Below are 12,592 nucleotides of genomic sequence, written 5' to 3' on the forward strand. Positions count from 1 at the left end.
ATAGTGAGTGCTCAATAAATATCTGTTGAGCAAGTGAGTGGAGATGGAAAACCCAGGTTCAGCTGAGTCTGTCTGGCACAGGGTCTTTGCAGTGATGAGAGGAATGAATGGAGCAACTCACCTGTGCAGTGGAGAGGACCCATGGGTGCAATGAGAGCTGCAGCCTCTGAGAGGGCAGGTTATGGAGACCTCTCGGGAAATCCCCCACTTTGAGGAGCACGCTGCCTATCCTCGGCAGTGCCTGCCCAGACCTTTCCTCTAGCCCAGGCTCTACTAAATGGTCCTACTTTGTACTCCCACAGTAGCCCAGAGCAGCAACGTGGAGGCGCCACTGAACCTAGAATAAGCATGATGCTCAGAGGCACCAGTTCCAAGTCTCGGCCCTGCCACTTACTAGAGATAAGACCTTGGAGATGACCCTGACACCCTCCAAACCTCAATCCCTTGTCTCTGAAAATAGTACATTAACCCCCATCCTGTTATCTTCCAGGCTGCCCACGGCTCTGCACAAGTCCACACCCTGTAACCCACAATGTGGCAACACAGCAGTCTTCGTCCTGGATGAAGCGCAGGAGAAAGAAGCCACACAGGGAGCCGGAAACACCTGTGTTCAAGTCAGCTCTGCCACCTGCAGGCTGTGCGTGGTCTTGCCTCAGTGTCCTCACGTGTAAATGGGAACAAAAGGAATATGTACTGTTAGGGTTCTCCCGAGGCTGAAATGAGTGAATACATGCAAAGCACTTAGAAGGCATGTGGGAAGTGTTTTATTGTTATATTAGGTTAGTTTACCATTTTTTATTCTGTATTAAACCAACCTATTTTAGGGTCAGTTTTCCTTACTAGATTGGAAGCTTCTAGAAGGCAAGGATTATGCCCACTTACCTATCTATCACTATTCTCCCATGGTAGGGCCAATACTGACTCTTGATAAATATTTGTTGAACTGAACTGAGCCAGCAGTGGACCAAATAAAATGCCGAGGCTCCAATCTGAAAGGACTTTTTAATTGCTGCTCTCCTTTGGGTCATACAATTAAGTAGAAGAAATACAGAGGCTACACTGTCTACCCAAGACCCAGTATAACGCAGCCTTTAAACCTTCCAGGGACAGAGTTAGAATCCGGGTCATGGAGCAACATGCTTGTCGGTGATGGCAAGACAGGATGGGGATGGGTGGGGTGGGTGCATTTTTGTTCTTTTTAACATTAAAAGGGGACACACTTTTTATTAAACTTCTACACTTTACTCTCTTCCAAATTCTAAAAAAAAACTTTTGTTTCTGCTTATGTACAAAACAAAGAAAATGATTAAAGCATCAGTTTTGTGATAGGAAAGAAGGGGAAAAGTTTCACCATAAACAAAGGAAACTGTACCTGGAGGAAAGAAATCAAAGGGGCACTGACTCTGGTCTGGAGCCAGGCCATCCCAACGTGAACCCGAGCCCTTCTTGGGGAGGGTTTCCAAGGCGAACCTGCCTGGGGGGAGAGGAAGCAGCCTTCTTAACTGCTGGTAACAAACAGAGCGAAAGCCCTAATGATCCCAACAACATAAACAGCGTGTGGGCTTTCTGCAGCCGTCTATCCACCCCTTCTCCAGGTTCTCTTCCTCAAGAGAGGGGCCTCATCGTCCCTGGAGCTGCAGAAGGTGAGGTCAAACTTCTGCTTCATATATGACATCACGGTCAGGGAGAGCAGCAGGGAAAATGGCGTGATGACGATGATCGCCAGTAACCTTGACCGTGACGATGCTGTGGGGGCCGGGCCGGGTAGGACCACTGGCCAAGGCAGCGGCTCAGGCAAGCCTCCTCCAGAGGTAGTTGTTTTTATTGCCCCAGCACCCTCCATAGATAAATCGATCACAGGAGTTGTTCTTGGCATCAAAGTACCAGCGTGGGAAGGATGCAGGGCAACGCCCGGTGGCCACCTTGGCAGCGCAGTATTCTTCATAGTTGAAAATATTGCTGGAGGGGCCATCAAAACCCTGCCTTCTGGGGACACTCAGGCCAGAGGAATCTGCCGGGCTGCTGCTGGTGGCCGCATCGTCCATGGCGTGCCCTGGGATATGAGCACACTTCTACAGACACTTCTCCTTGGTCAGGTAGTTATTGCCGCTCCTTCCGCAGCCTCCATATACAAACTGCTGGCAGGATCAGCAGGTGGCATTGTCCCACCACCTGTGGAGGGAGGCCAGGCATCTCCCCACCACCTTTGGAACTCGGGAAAAGTCGTGGATGTCGCGTTCTCCATTGGCCGCCTTGGCCCCAAAGAGGAGCAGAGATGCCGGCAGGGCGAGGAGCACCCTGCACAGTCTTGGCCCACAGAGCAGCGCCATGACGGGCTGGACTCCGTCTCAAGTTCAGGTGCAGATGGATGCTCGCTTCCAAGTCTCCAAAAGCCCCTCTGGTGCCTGGACTCTGCCTCCTCTGCCCACAATGCGGGAGAATGGCCTCACTGGCCGCTTTGTCCCCAGTGACTCTCAGTGACTCTCCACCATTCAGAATGGAGCCAAGGGCCCCACCCAATCAATGCTCAGTGGGGGCTGGAGCCAGTGGCTGCCTGGGAGGAGCTAGCACAGGTGGCGGTTACCCTCTGGGGAGGGGGCGGGGCGCACAGAGAGCAGGTGCCTGGATCACTATTGACTAAAAGAAGCAACAAGCCACAGGCTTTACATATAACCAGTGTTTTCCTCCCACGCACAGAGCTCTGTGGACAAAAGGCTCTACCTGACAGAAGCGGTAAGGAGACATTTCAGTGATGTGAAAGAAAGGCATGGGATGGCTCATCAGATATTAGGTCAGTCCCCAGGCTGGTCCAAGCACTAGCTGATGACTAGGTATGAAAGGAAGGACAGGGTCCTGGAGGAACTTAGCAGATGGGCAGGAAGAGGCTGGCCTGCTATTAGGTAACTAAAGAAAACCAAGGGCCTAAATGGAAAGAAAGACTGACACTCAGAAAACTTCCAAACAAAATTGTATACAAATAGAACTCTGGTAGAGGGATCCACATGCAAGTCAGTTCTGGGAATTAGCAACACAAGCACTGGATGAGCAGTGGGGTCCTTAACATGTAGGTGAAGTGTTTTGGTCAGACGGGGTGGGAGGGGCCTGGCCTCTACTGGGTAACTTATTCCTCACACTGACCCAGAAAGTAAGCCCTGGCCTCCTTTACAGATACCAACTTGGGACCGAGGAGATAACCAGCAGCTTTGGCATCTGGCAGAGATGGATCTGGGGTCCATTACTTAACTGTGTGGCCTTGGACAAATCATGGCAAGCCTCAGGGTTTCCACCCGTCATCGGGGCCAAGGACAGCACCCACCTCACTGGTGAGGCTGGGAAGGCACTAACTAGCAGCACAGTGTTCAACATAGAACCCACGAAGGGTTGACTGTTTCTTTAGTTCAAGACCACACAGTAAGGCCAAGGCCCTCAGTCCAGCTCCTCCAGAGGATTCCAGTGTCACTGAATCAGAGGATTGGAGGCCAGGTTTGTCCGTGGTCTTCCCACTATAGTGGTGAGTGGAGGTGACTGATTGCCCAAGAAGCTTCAAACACAAAAACTCTATTGATTTTCTCAATTATTTAGAAATTTGGGTACTATTTTAAAGTACGATGTACCAGTTATAGTACTATTATACTGGACATTTGCCTATGTTTTATTTAATTTAGGCATCACAGAAATTCAGGTTGGGATAATGAACTTCCAGATTATAGACTGAGAGAGGTCAAGTAAGTTGCCTGAAGTCACACAGCTGAAATTTAAATGCAGGTCTGAGTTTAAATACTGTGTGCAGGGTTAAGCATTTGGGCTCCAGAGTTGGAAGGATCTAGATTTAAATGCTAGGCCTGCCTCTGAAGAGCTATACTGTTCCACCCCATGTAAAATGAGAATAATAGTTGTATTCATCTCACAGAGGAGTTGTGAAGGTAAATTGAGATAAGGCATCTGATTGACTTGCACAAAGTAGCTGTTTCTTCAAGTTTAGTTGCTCATTACTACTTTTTACATGTACTACTCCTACATCACGCCATTTACATAATTCAGATGTTCCCCATTTCCCTCATTTTTAAGAGAACAATGGCACTGCGCATTTTTAATCTAGACATTCTAATCTGTTTCACCTGTTTTATTTCAGCAAGGAAGTATCCTATTTAGAAAAAGGGGGACTTTATCCTATGTCCTTGGAAAAATGGAAAGGGGGTACATAGATAGATAGCTCCATAGAGCTGGAGACTCCTGCCAGACATTAGCCTGAATACTAATATATTAGTTGTTTAATAAAAAGGAGAATATTAAAAAGGTCCCGGTGATATTTAACTATACAATAAAACCCATAGAAACTGCTGGATGGAGAGCGGGAGATGAAATACTGCCCTAATCTAACGATGCTGGAAGCCACGGTGCCGCCACCCGGAGCTGGGGCCCCTCAGGCTGTGCTGTGTCAGTCAGGGGCATGGCTGGGAGGCCAGATGCCATCCCCTGCTTTAGTGAGTAGCCCCACTCCCTGTGTCTGAGTGCTGCTCTTTGCAGTGCCTGCCCCACTGAGCCCTTTAAGCCAGTGGTTCTCAACCTGTGGGTTGCGACCCCTTTGGCGGTTGAACGACCTTTTCACAGGGGTCGCCTAAGACCATTCTGCATGTCAGATATTTATATTACGATTCATAACAGTAGCAACATTACAGTTATGAAGTAGCAACGAAAATAATTTTATGGTTGGGTCACAACGTGAGGAACTGTATTTAAAGGGCCAGAAGGTTGAGAACCACTGCTTTAAGCGGATGTGCCTGCCCACAGGGGAATGCCTCCATACCCTACCCCAGGCCCTTGCCCTTGACTTTCCTTGGCCCCGGTCACCACCGGCACGTTTACTCCAGCCAGAGCTCCTCTCCACTCCCCGTCCCCAGGTTCATTCCCGCTGGCTCTGTGTCCACTCCTGGCTTCCCCGCTTTGGTGATCCGTCATACAAATGTGTTCTCTGACTCAGTCTGCCCCTGCCTCCAGGCTCACTTCAGATATTTTCCCTCCGGTCCCGGCACTTGCCTGGGATGAGAGGCACCCTCTCCCCATCAGGATTCCGGGGGGACGTTCTGCTTGCTCCGTGGTGCTTGCCTTTCATCGTCCGCCTGAAGGAAGTCAGTTTGGCCAACTTACATTCCAGAATGAGAAGCCGAGGCCCAGGGACATGAGCTCACAGTGCCGGGGGCGGGGGGCTGGGGAGGGGGAGGGGCAGTAGCTTCACCTGCTGGGCACGGTTCCTTTGCAGTGAGGTCAGCCTCTCTCTGGCCACTCAGGAGATGCAGGATTAGGACTGGGCAGCAGAAGTGTGCGCTGTGGCTGGAAAATGTCTCTCTGGGGGAGAGTGGATGCATTTCTGTGCTGTTTTTATACAGGCAGCAGGCGATACACCTCTTGGGTTTATCAGTCTGGTGTGTGTGGTGTCCGGGGGCTGGTCTTGTGGGAACGTCCCGTTTGCTGGGGAACTTGGGTGAACGGAAGAGCTAGCTGAGAAGTCACTTCCTAGAGACACTGGCCCGAGAGGAAGGCAAGCTCTGCCCAGGCCTGTAGAGAGCAGTCCGGGAGGGCAGAGGCATCAAGTCCCTCGTTCCCCTCCTGCTTTCTTAGAAGAGGGTACAGGGTGCAGGGCATCCCAGAGGCTTCTGAGTACCTAGCTCATGCCATGAGAGAAGGAATGGAAGCCATAGCTAAGCTCCAGACGATGCCCACAGGGGATTCAGCAAACCAGGGAAAGACACAGTCACTCATTCACCGAGCCTGCGGTGCACGCGAGTCCGTGTCGCAGGTGCCGATGGGAGGTGCAATTCTCATCCCATTTTACAGAGGAGAAAACAGGCACAGGAAGGTTGTGGAACCTGCCCAAGGCCACTTGACAGTCTGTGTTCTTATGCTCCCTCCTCCCTCCAGTTCGGCTCCATGGGAGACTGAGAGCAGAGCTCAAGGAGGAGCGGAGGAAAGAGCATCACTTAGGATTTATACCGCCCTGGGTGCGGCTGGGACTCTGCACCCTGCTGCTTGTGACATTCACAAAATCACTCTATTTTGGTTTCCTCCTCTATGAAATGGGGATATGCCCTTTTGAGGAGTTATTATGACGAGGGGATTAAACAGTGTGACCCATCAAGCCTCCATTAGCTCTTATTATTATGGGGAAAGTACTTTGAACTCTCAGATACTTTTTAACTCCACCATGGCGAGATTGTAATACACACCATCATTTTAAAAAAGAAAAAAAAATGGTGACTATGAAACGATGCCACACCATTGACTATAAGACCCATCTCAAATTCAGTGATGCTAACATGCTCAATATCCTGTCGCATACCTACATACAAACAACCGAAGGAGACCCTAGGGCCCCCTCCCCTCAGCCACCACTACAGCATGGATGGAGAGCAATGCAAAGAGACGAAGACAGAGCAATTGGTTTTAGGAGGAGTGACGAGCCCAGACCACAGGGAACCGGGGGCCACACCCAGGGGTCCACCTGGGCAGGCTTTCTGCTGGTCAGCAGTGCATGAAGGCCATGAGGCCTGGCTAGTCTCTCCATCATTTGAGCTGCAGGGTTTAAAAAGGGCTAAATCTGGCTCTACCTCAAAGTGACAAGGAGGTGTGATTCCTTCTTTTGGTGGGCCCTTAAAATGCCAGAATTTGGACAATGTGAGTAACCCACGGATGGGAAGAGACCACAGAAGGCAGAAGAGGAAAAAGCAGTGAACTCAGAGCCTGCAGACTCTTGCCCTGGCTCCAGCTTTCCTGCCTTAATTAGCTACAGGACTGGGGCTGCTTGGTCCACCTTTGGACCCCGGTGACTCTGGCTACCAACGAGGGGATGAAGTCTGTGTCTACACACTCAGGGCAAATGCGCAAGGGTTAGTATTAGGGACCTGGACTTCGCAGTGCGTTCAGCATTTCCAGCCTGGCCCCGGGAAAGCCCGGCCTGGCCCTTCACTGCTTGCGCTTTCTCCCTGAAAAGGGACGAACACGCTGGCGGGAACCATCTTCCTAAAGCAGAGCCAACTCAAATGTAGTGGAGATTTGTCTTTCATCCCCCACAGCAGCAGTGGGAGAGGCGCTGCATTCTAAACTCTTGTTTTAGTTTGTTTTCCAGTGGAGAGTCTGGTTATGTAAGGGGTCACCCCTACAAAAACAGATGAGAGACATGTCGACAAAACAACTACGACGACTCCCCAAAGCCCCGAATGCTTACCGTAAGACGACAAAGAGCGTAGAGAGGATCCGCATAAAAGGACCGATAGCTGTAAAGTGAGTGGCCACCGAGGAGCATGAAAATCATGACATGATACACAAATCCCCAATAAACAACCAGAAAATTCAGATCAGGACACTGGGGCCCTGAGAAGGAACATAATCTGCATATTGTGGCAGAGGGAGGACCACAGAAAAGACTGTCAGACTCTAAGCAGTGGTTCTCAACCTTCCTAATGCCGCGACCCTTAACACAGTTCCTCATGTTGTGGGGACCCCTAACCATAAAATTATTTTCGTTGCTACTTCATAACTGTAATGTTGCTACTGTTATGAATCATAATGGAAATATCTGATATGCTATATGTGTTTTCCGATGGTCGCGACCCACAGGTTGAGAACCGCTGCGAGTCTAAAGGCTGCTTTTCCCCACGTGCAGTATACACCTTTCACCATGTGCTACTGGTTTTTTAAAAACATATTTGTATTGATTTCAGAGAGGAAGGGGAAAGGAGAGAGGGATAGAAACATCAATGATGAGAGAGAATCATCGATCGGCTGCCTCCAGCACGCCCCCCACTGGGGATCGAGTCCGCTACCCGGGCATGTGCTCTGACTGGGAATTGAATCATGACCAACTGCCTGGTTCATAGGTCGACACTCAATCACTGAGCCACGCTGGCCAAGCATGTGCTACTGATTTCATCAGACAAAATACGACCCTGTATTTTAGCAGAAAGAGCCTTCGTTAGCCGAGAAGCACCATCATTAGCCTAACAAGTTTCACTCTTAGGAATCCCAAGAGCTACGCCATCAGGCACTCCGGAGGAAAGTGGTCCCGGTGCCGATACTCGCTGAATTTACCTGCCATGCTATGGCCGGGCCACGCATGACTTCACCTTCTTCTATTCTAACACCAAACTGCTGTCGGGTTTGGAGGACGAGCAACACCCCCACGTTCTGTTCTGTTGCCATAGCCGTCTCCATAGGAAAGGGCTGAAACTAGAAGAGCCTGTCTTTATGGCTGGAATGATAGAAGGGACAGTGGATGACACAGGCACCATAGTCTGCTTCCGTAATTTGACGATTTCTGGTCTAGTCTGCAGGAGCAAGCACAGTAACAATCATTCTGATTCTGTGAGTGTCTCCCCTTAAAAAATACTCATTGTTCGCAGTTAGGGTTGCGAGGGGATGAGAAACCGGGGACTTCCTCTTTAGCGCCCATCCCTCGCCCTGCCCAGGGCCCACGCCCTGGAAGTTGGGGAATGTCTCAGTAACCTCAGAGTGTTCTTTTTCGAATAGTCATAACTCTGCTCCTGGAACTCTAACTATATTATTATGTAAATCACAAACCGGAGGAGGAAAGGAAGGAGTCCTCAAAAATCTCTCTGGGAACCTCTATCAGATATGCAAACCAGAGAAGTTTCTGGATTGTAGGTAGGCAGAGAGAAAACCATCCTTCCCACCTCAATAAGCAAGAGCAAAGGGATATGAGCATTAAAAGCAGAAGAAGAGCGTGCAGACTAGAGCCTCGCTTTATACTGAGGAGGCCAGGTGCGACGTACCTGGAGCTCTTACCCTGTCTGGATCTGTGCAGGCCATTCCCTCTGGGAGGATGCAGAACATGTGCCCTGTGCAGAGACGGGCATCCCTACAGCCTACCTCTGCGACCAATTCTGTGTTTTCCTGAACCGAGTTCCAGCTACAAAATACTCAGCTGCGGTGTAATCGCTCTGCTTACAGCTGACAACGTTAGTCATTTCATTATACACACTGGAGAGGGGGTATATAAAAGTTGTTTACAAGGGCAGAGCGGCACTTCCAAAAGCTGGCTTGAGGGGCTCCTTCCACCTTGCCATGTTTTAATTCTTCGAACCTGCAGCAACAGTTCCGTTTTTATAACTGCCAGTACAGGAAGTTATTAAAGCACTTGGCTCTAATGTGTCTTGGTCCCTGCCTCTGCTGGATGCTGTAAACGGTTACAGCTAGATCATTTGTGCAATCCTATGAAGAGAAACGTCATATTGGAATAATTTCTGTGGCTGGTGGGGAGTTAACGACAGACTGTGCGTCCAGGCCAGGGGTGGGCAAACTTTTTGACTCGAGGGCCACAATGGGTTCTTAAACTGGACCGGAGGCCGGAACAAAAGCATGGATGGAGTGTTTGTGTGAACTAATATAAATTCAAAGTAAACATCATTACATAAAAGGGTACGGTCTTTTTTTTTTTTTTTTTTTTTAGTTTTATTCATTTCAAACGGGCCGGATCCGGCCCGCGGGCCGTAGTTTGCCCACGGCTGGTCTAGGCCATATGATGCAGTGATTGACAGCATGGGTGCTGGAGTCAGCTTGAATCCTAGAGCTGCCTTTTGAAACCCTGTGTCTCAAAGTCTCAGTGTTCCCATCTGTGAAATGGAAACAATAGTAGTACCTGCCATAGAGGATGTGGTTGGAATTAATGAGGCATGTAAAGCACAGAGTAAGTGAACAATAAAAGTCACTGTTCTTGAATTAATATCATTAGTTCTGCATCAGAGCAGGGTTCTGGAATTGGTGGCAGAATTAAATTTCATGACCATATCCCCCTGTTGTAATCACTTGCTTATTTTTTAACAACTTTATTGAAATATATTTGACATGTAAAATTGTATATGCTTAAGGTATACAACTTGATGTTTTGATGCATGCATTGAGAAAATCACCATAATCAAGCTAAACAATTTATCCATCATCTCTACAAAGTTGTTTTTTATGTGTATTATGTGTGGTTTGCAAAGATTGAGGATGCATCCTCTTAGCATATTTTAAGTGTGTAATATAGTATCATTAACTATTGTCTATGCTATAGACTTAACTATTGTACCCTTTGACCAACATCTCCTCATTTCCCCCCTCCTGTTGTCTCTCCTCCCTTGCCCCTGGAAACTGTCATTCTAACCCCTGCGTCTACCAGTTTGACTGTTTTTAGATTCCACATCTAAGTGAGATCGTGCAGTACTCATCTTTCTGCGTCTGGCTTATTTCACTTAGCAATGCCCTCCAGGTTCATCCTTGTTCCTGCAAATGGGAGGGTTTCCTTCTATTTTAAGGCTGAATAATATTCCAATCAGTCTCTCCTCTCTCTCTCTCTCTCTCTCTCTCTCTCTCTCTCTCTCTCTCTCTCCCCCCACCCCCTTCTCTCTCTGACATTTTCTTTATCCACTAGGCCAGTGGTCGGCAAACTCATTAGTCAACAGAGCCAAATATCAACAGTACAACGATTGAAATTTCTTTTGAGAGCCAAATTTTTTAAACTTAAACTCTATAGGTAGGTACATTGTTATTAACTTAATTAGGGTACTCCTAAGGCTTAGGAAGAGCCACACTCAAGGGGCCAAAGAGCCGCATGTGGCTCGCGAGCCGCGGTTTGCCAACCCCTGCGCTCGTCCATAAACAGACGCTTGGGTTGTTCCCATAGCTCGGCCCTTGTGAACAATGCTGCAACAAGCATGAGGGCGCAGTTACCTCTGCGAGATCCAGATTCATTTCCTCAGGATACGTACCCAGAAGTGGGACTGCTGGATCACATGGTAGTTCTCTTTTAAATATTCCCAGGAACCTCCACACTCTTTTCCTTAATGTCTGTAATCATTTTCGTATGGGAACTGAAGGGGAACAATCATCAACTCCATCTTTTTCTCCCGTGATCAAAGGGTTGCAGACAGTGGCAAGACTGAACTCCTCCCTGGCCTCATTGTGAATGTGTGAAGGCCTGGTACACAATGGTCAGCATCCCGCACTAGAATGTTAGCACCTCCCCAGTCACCATGTTTGCTATCTTCTTCCCTCGGACTGGCATTATCGGGCCTAGAAGGGTGTCCGAGATCATTCTCTTGGCTGGGTCTGCAAGTGACCTCGGGGGACCCACCCACCCAGTGAGACCATGAGCCTTTGTGCCACGTTTCTCAGGCCACTTGAGAAGCTATGAATATTGGAGTTAAAAGAGCTGGGTTCGAGTTCCAGCTCTGCTCTCTATAATGACTGGACAAGTTACAGAAACTCCCTAAGCCTCAGTTTTCTCATCTGAAAAATGGGAAAAGAATACTTCACAGAGTTTTTGCTAAGACTAGAGGACATAACACAAAAGCATTATAAATTGTAAAGAACTTCATAAACGTTACTTATTACTTTTGGTAAGCAGAGCCGTCATCGTCTGACTGGCTCCTTACGTTAAGAATTCTGAGGGTTTCTGTGGTTGAAGATTGCCACAAATCACATTCAAATACATGTTGTAATTTTTAAAAAATACATATTTTTTTATTGATGTCAGAGAGGAAGAGGGAGGGAGAGAGAAACATCAATGATGAGAAAGAATCATTGATTGGCTGTCTCCTGCACGCCCCCTCCTGGGGATCGAGCCCGGAACCTGGGCATGTGCCCTGATTGTGAACCAAACTGTGACCTCCTGGCTCATAGGCCGACACTCAACCACTGAGCCACACTGGTTGGGCAAATGTTGTATTTCTTACTTAAAGGTCAGAAGCAGTGGAGTCGGATAAAGATAGAGTACAATGGTGAGAGGCAAGGGATCTGGTGCAGGCCACACTGGACTGCGTGGCTGTTGAAAGGGGAGTAAGGCAGGGAGGGGGCAAGGTTGACTGACGTCTGATGTATTAGAATTAAACTTCACAATTTTCTTCATTCCTCCCAGACATACCCCATTTCATCCTCATGCTCTTTCCAAATCCCATTCCCGGAAACCCTTTCTCTTCTGATCTCTTGAGACACTTTGGAATTTAGCAGTCATCGAGCATTAATTTTTAAGTGGTAGATGCTTTTAAAGGGCCCGGCACTGACCCCATAAAATTATTCCTTCCTATTTAGAACCATCCAATTACGGAGAGGCTCGAGCGCAGCCAGATCTGCAATTCTCTCTGCCTGGCCAGTCCCAGAGACCTCGTTTGCAACAGTCTCACGTTCTCTTTCCCCGAAACACCTGGCAAATTGAGCAGCTGGACGTCTGACTACCAGCAATGGCAAGGAGAGTGGGCCAAATGCGTGATGTACGTTTTGATGTCATGGAGGCCATGGGCCCGCCATGTCATTCTGCAGATCTGCACGGACAACCATCTGAGGAAAGGACGGACTGGTGGGGATAGCTGGCCACTGGCCACACTCACTGCTTTGAGAGAATCCAGAGGATGAATGCTTCCCCCAACGCTAGCTGCACAGTCATTCCCCGTGATCCTGACTTTGAGTGTCCAGCAGGAAGCAGGTTTCCTCTGCTTCCTAACTTTCATCCATGGGGCAGAAAGACGCCATGCCCTTTAATGACATATGTGCTCATGACAACATAGCAGCTATTGATTTCTTTCCCTTATTAAAATATCAC

At 48.6% G+C, this 12,592-nt stretch overlaps 1 protein-coding gene and 1 pseudogene across 2 annotated transcripts in view; both read right to left on the bottom strand.

Annotated features, from left to right (window-relative positions):
- Nucleotides 1-12,592, bottom strand: part of CA10 (carbonic anhydrase 10) — a 369,556-nt gene that overhangs the window by 157,538 nt on the left and 199,426 nt on the right. The window lies entirely within an intron of this gene.
- On the bottom strand, nt 1,681-2,330 carry LOC308532572 (kunitz-type protease inhibitor 2-like; annotated as a pseudogene). The gene has a single exon. The product of its transcript is annotated as a kunitz-type protease inhibitor 2-like (transcript).

Source organism: Myotis nattereri (genome assembly GCF_964212035.1).
Source record: "Myotis nattereri genome assembly, chromosome: 16".
Lineage (NCBI taxonomy): Eukaryota > Metazoa > Chordata > Mammalia > Chiroptera > Vespertilionidae > Myotis > Myotis nattereri.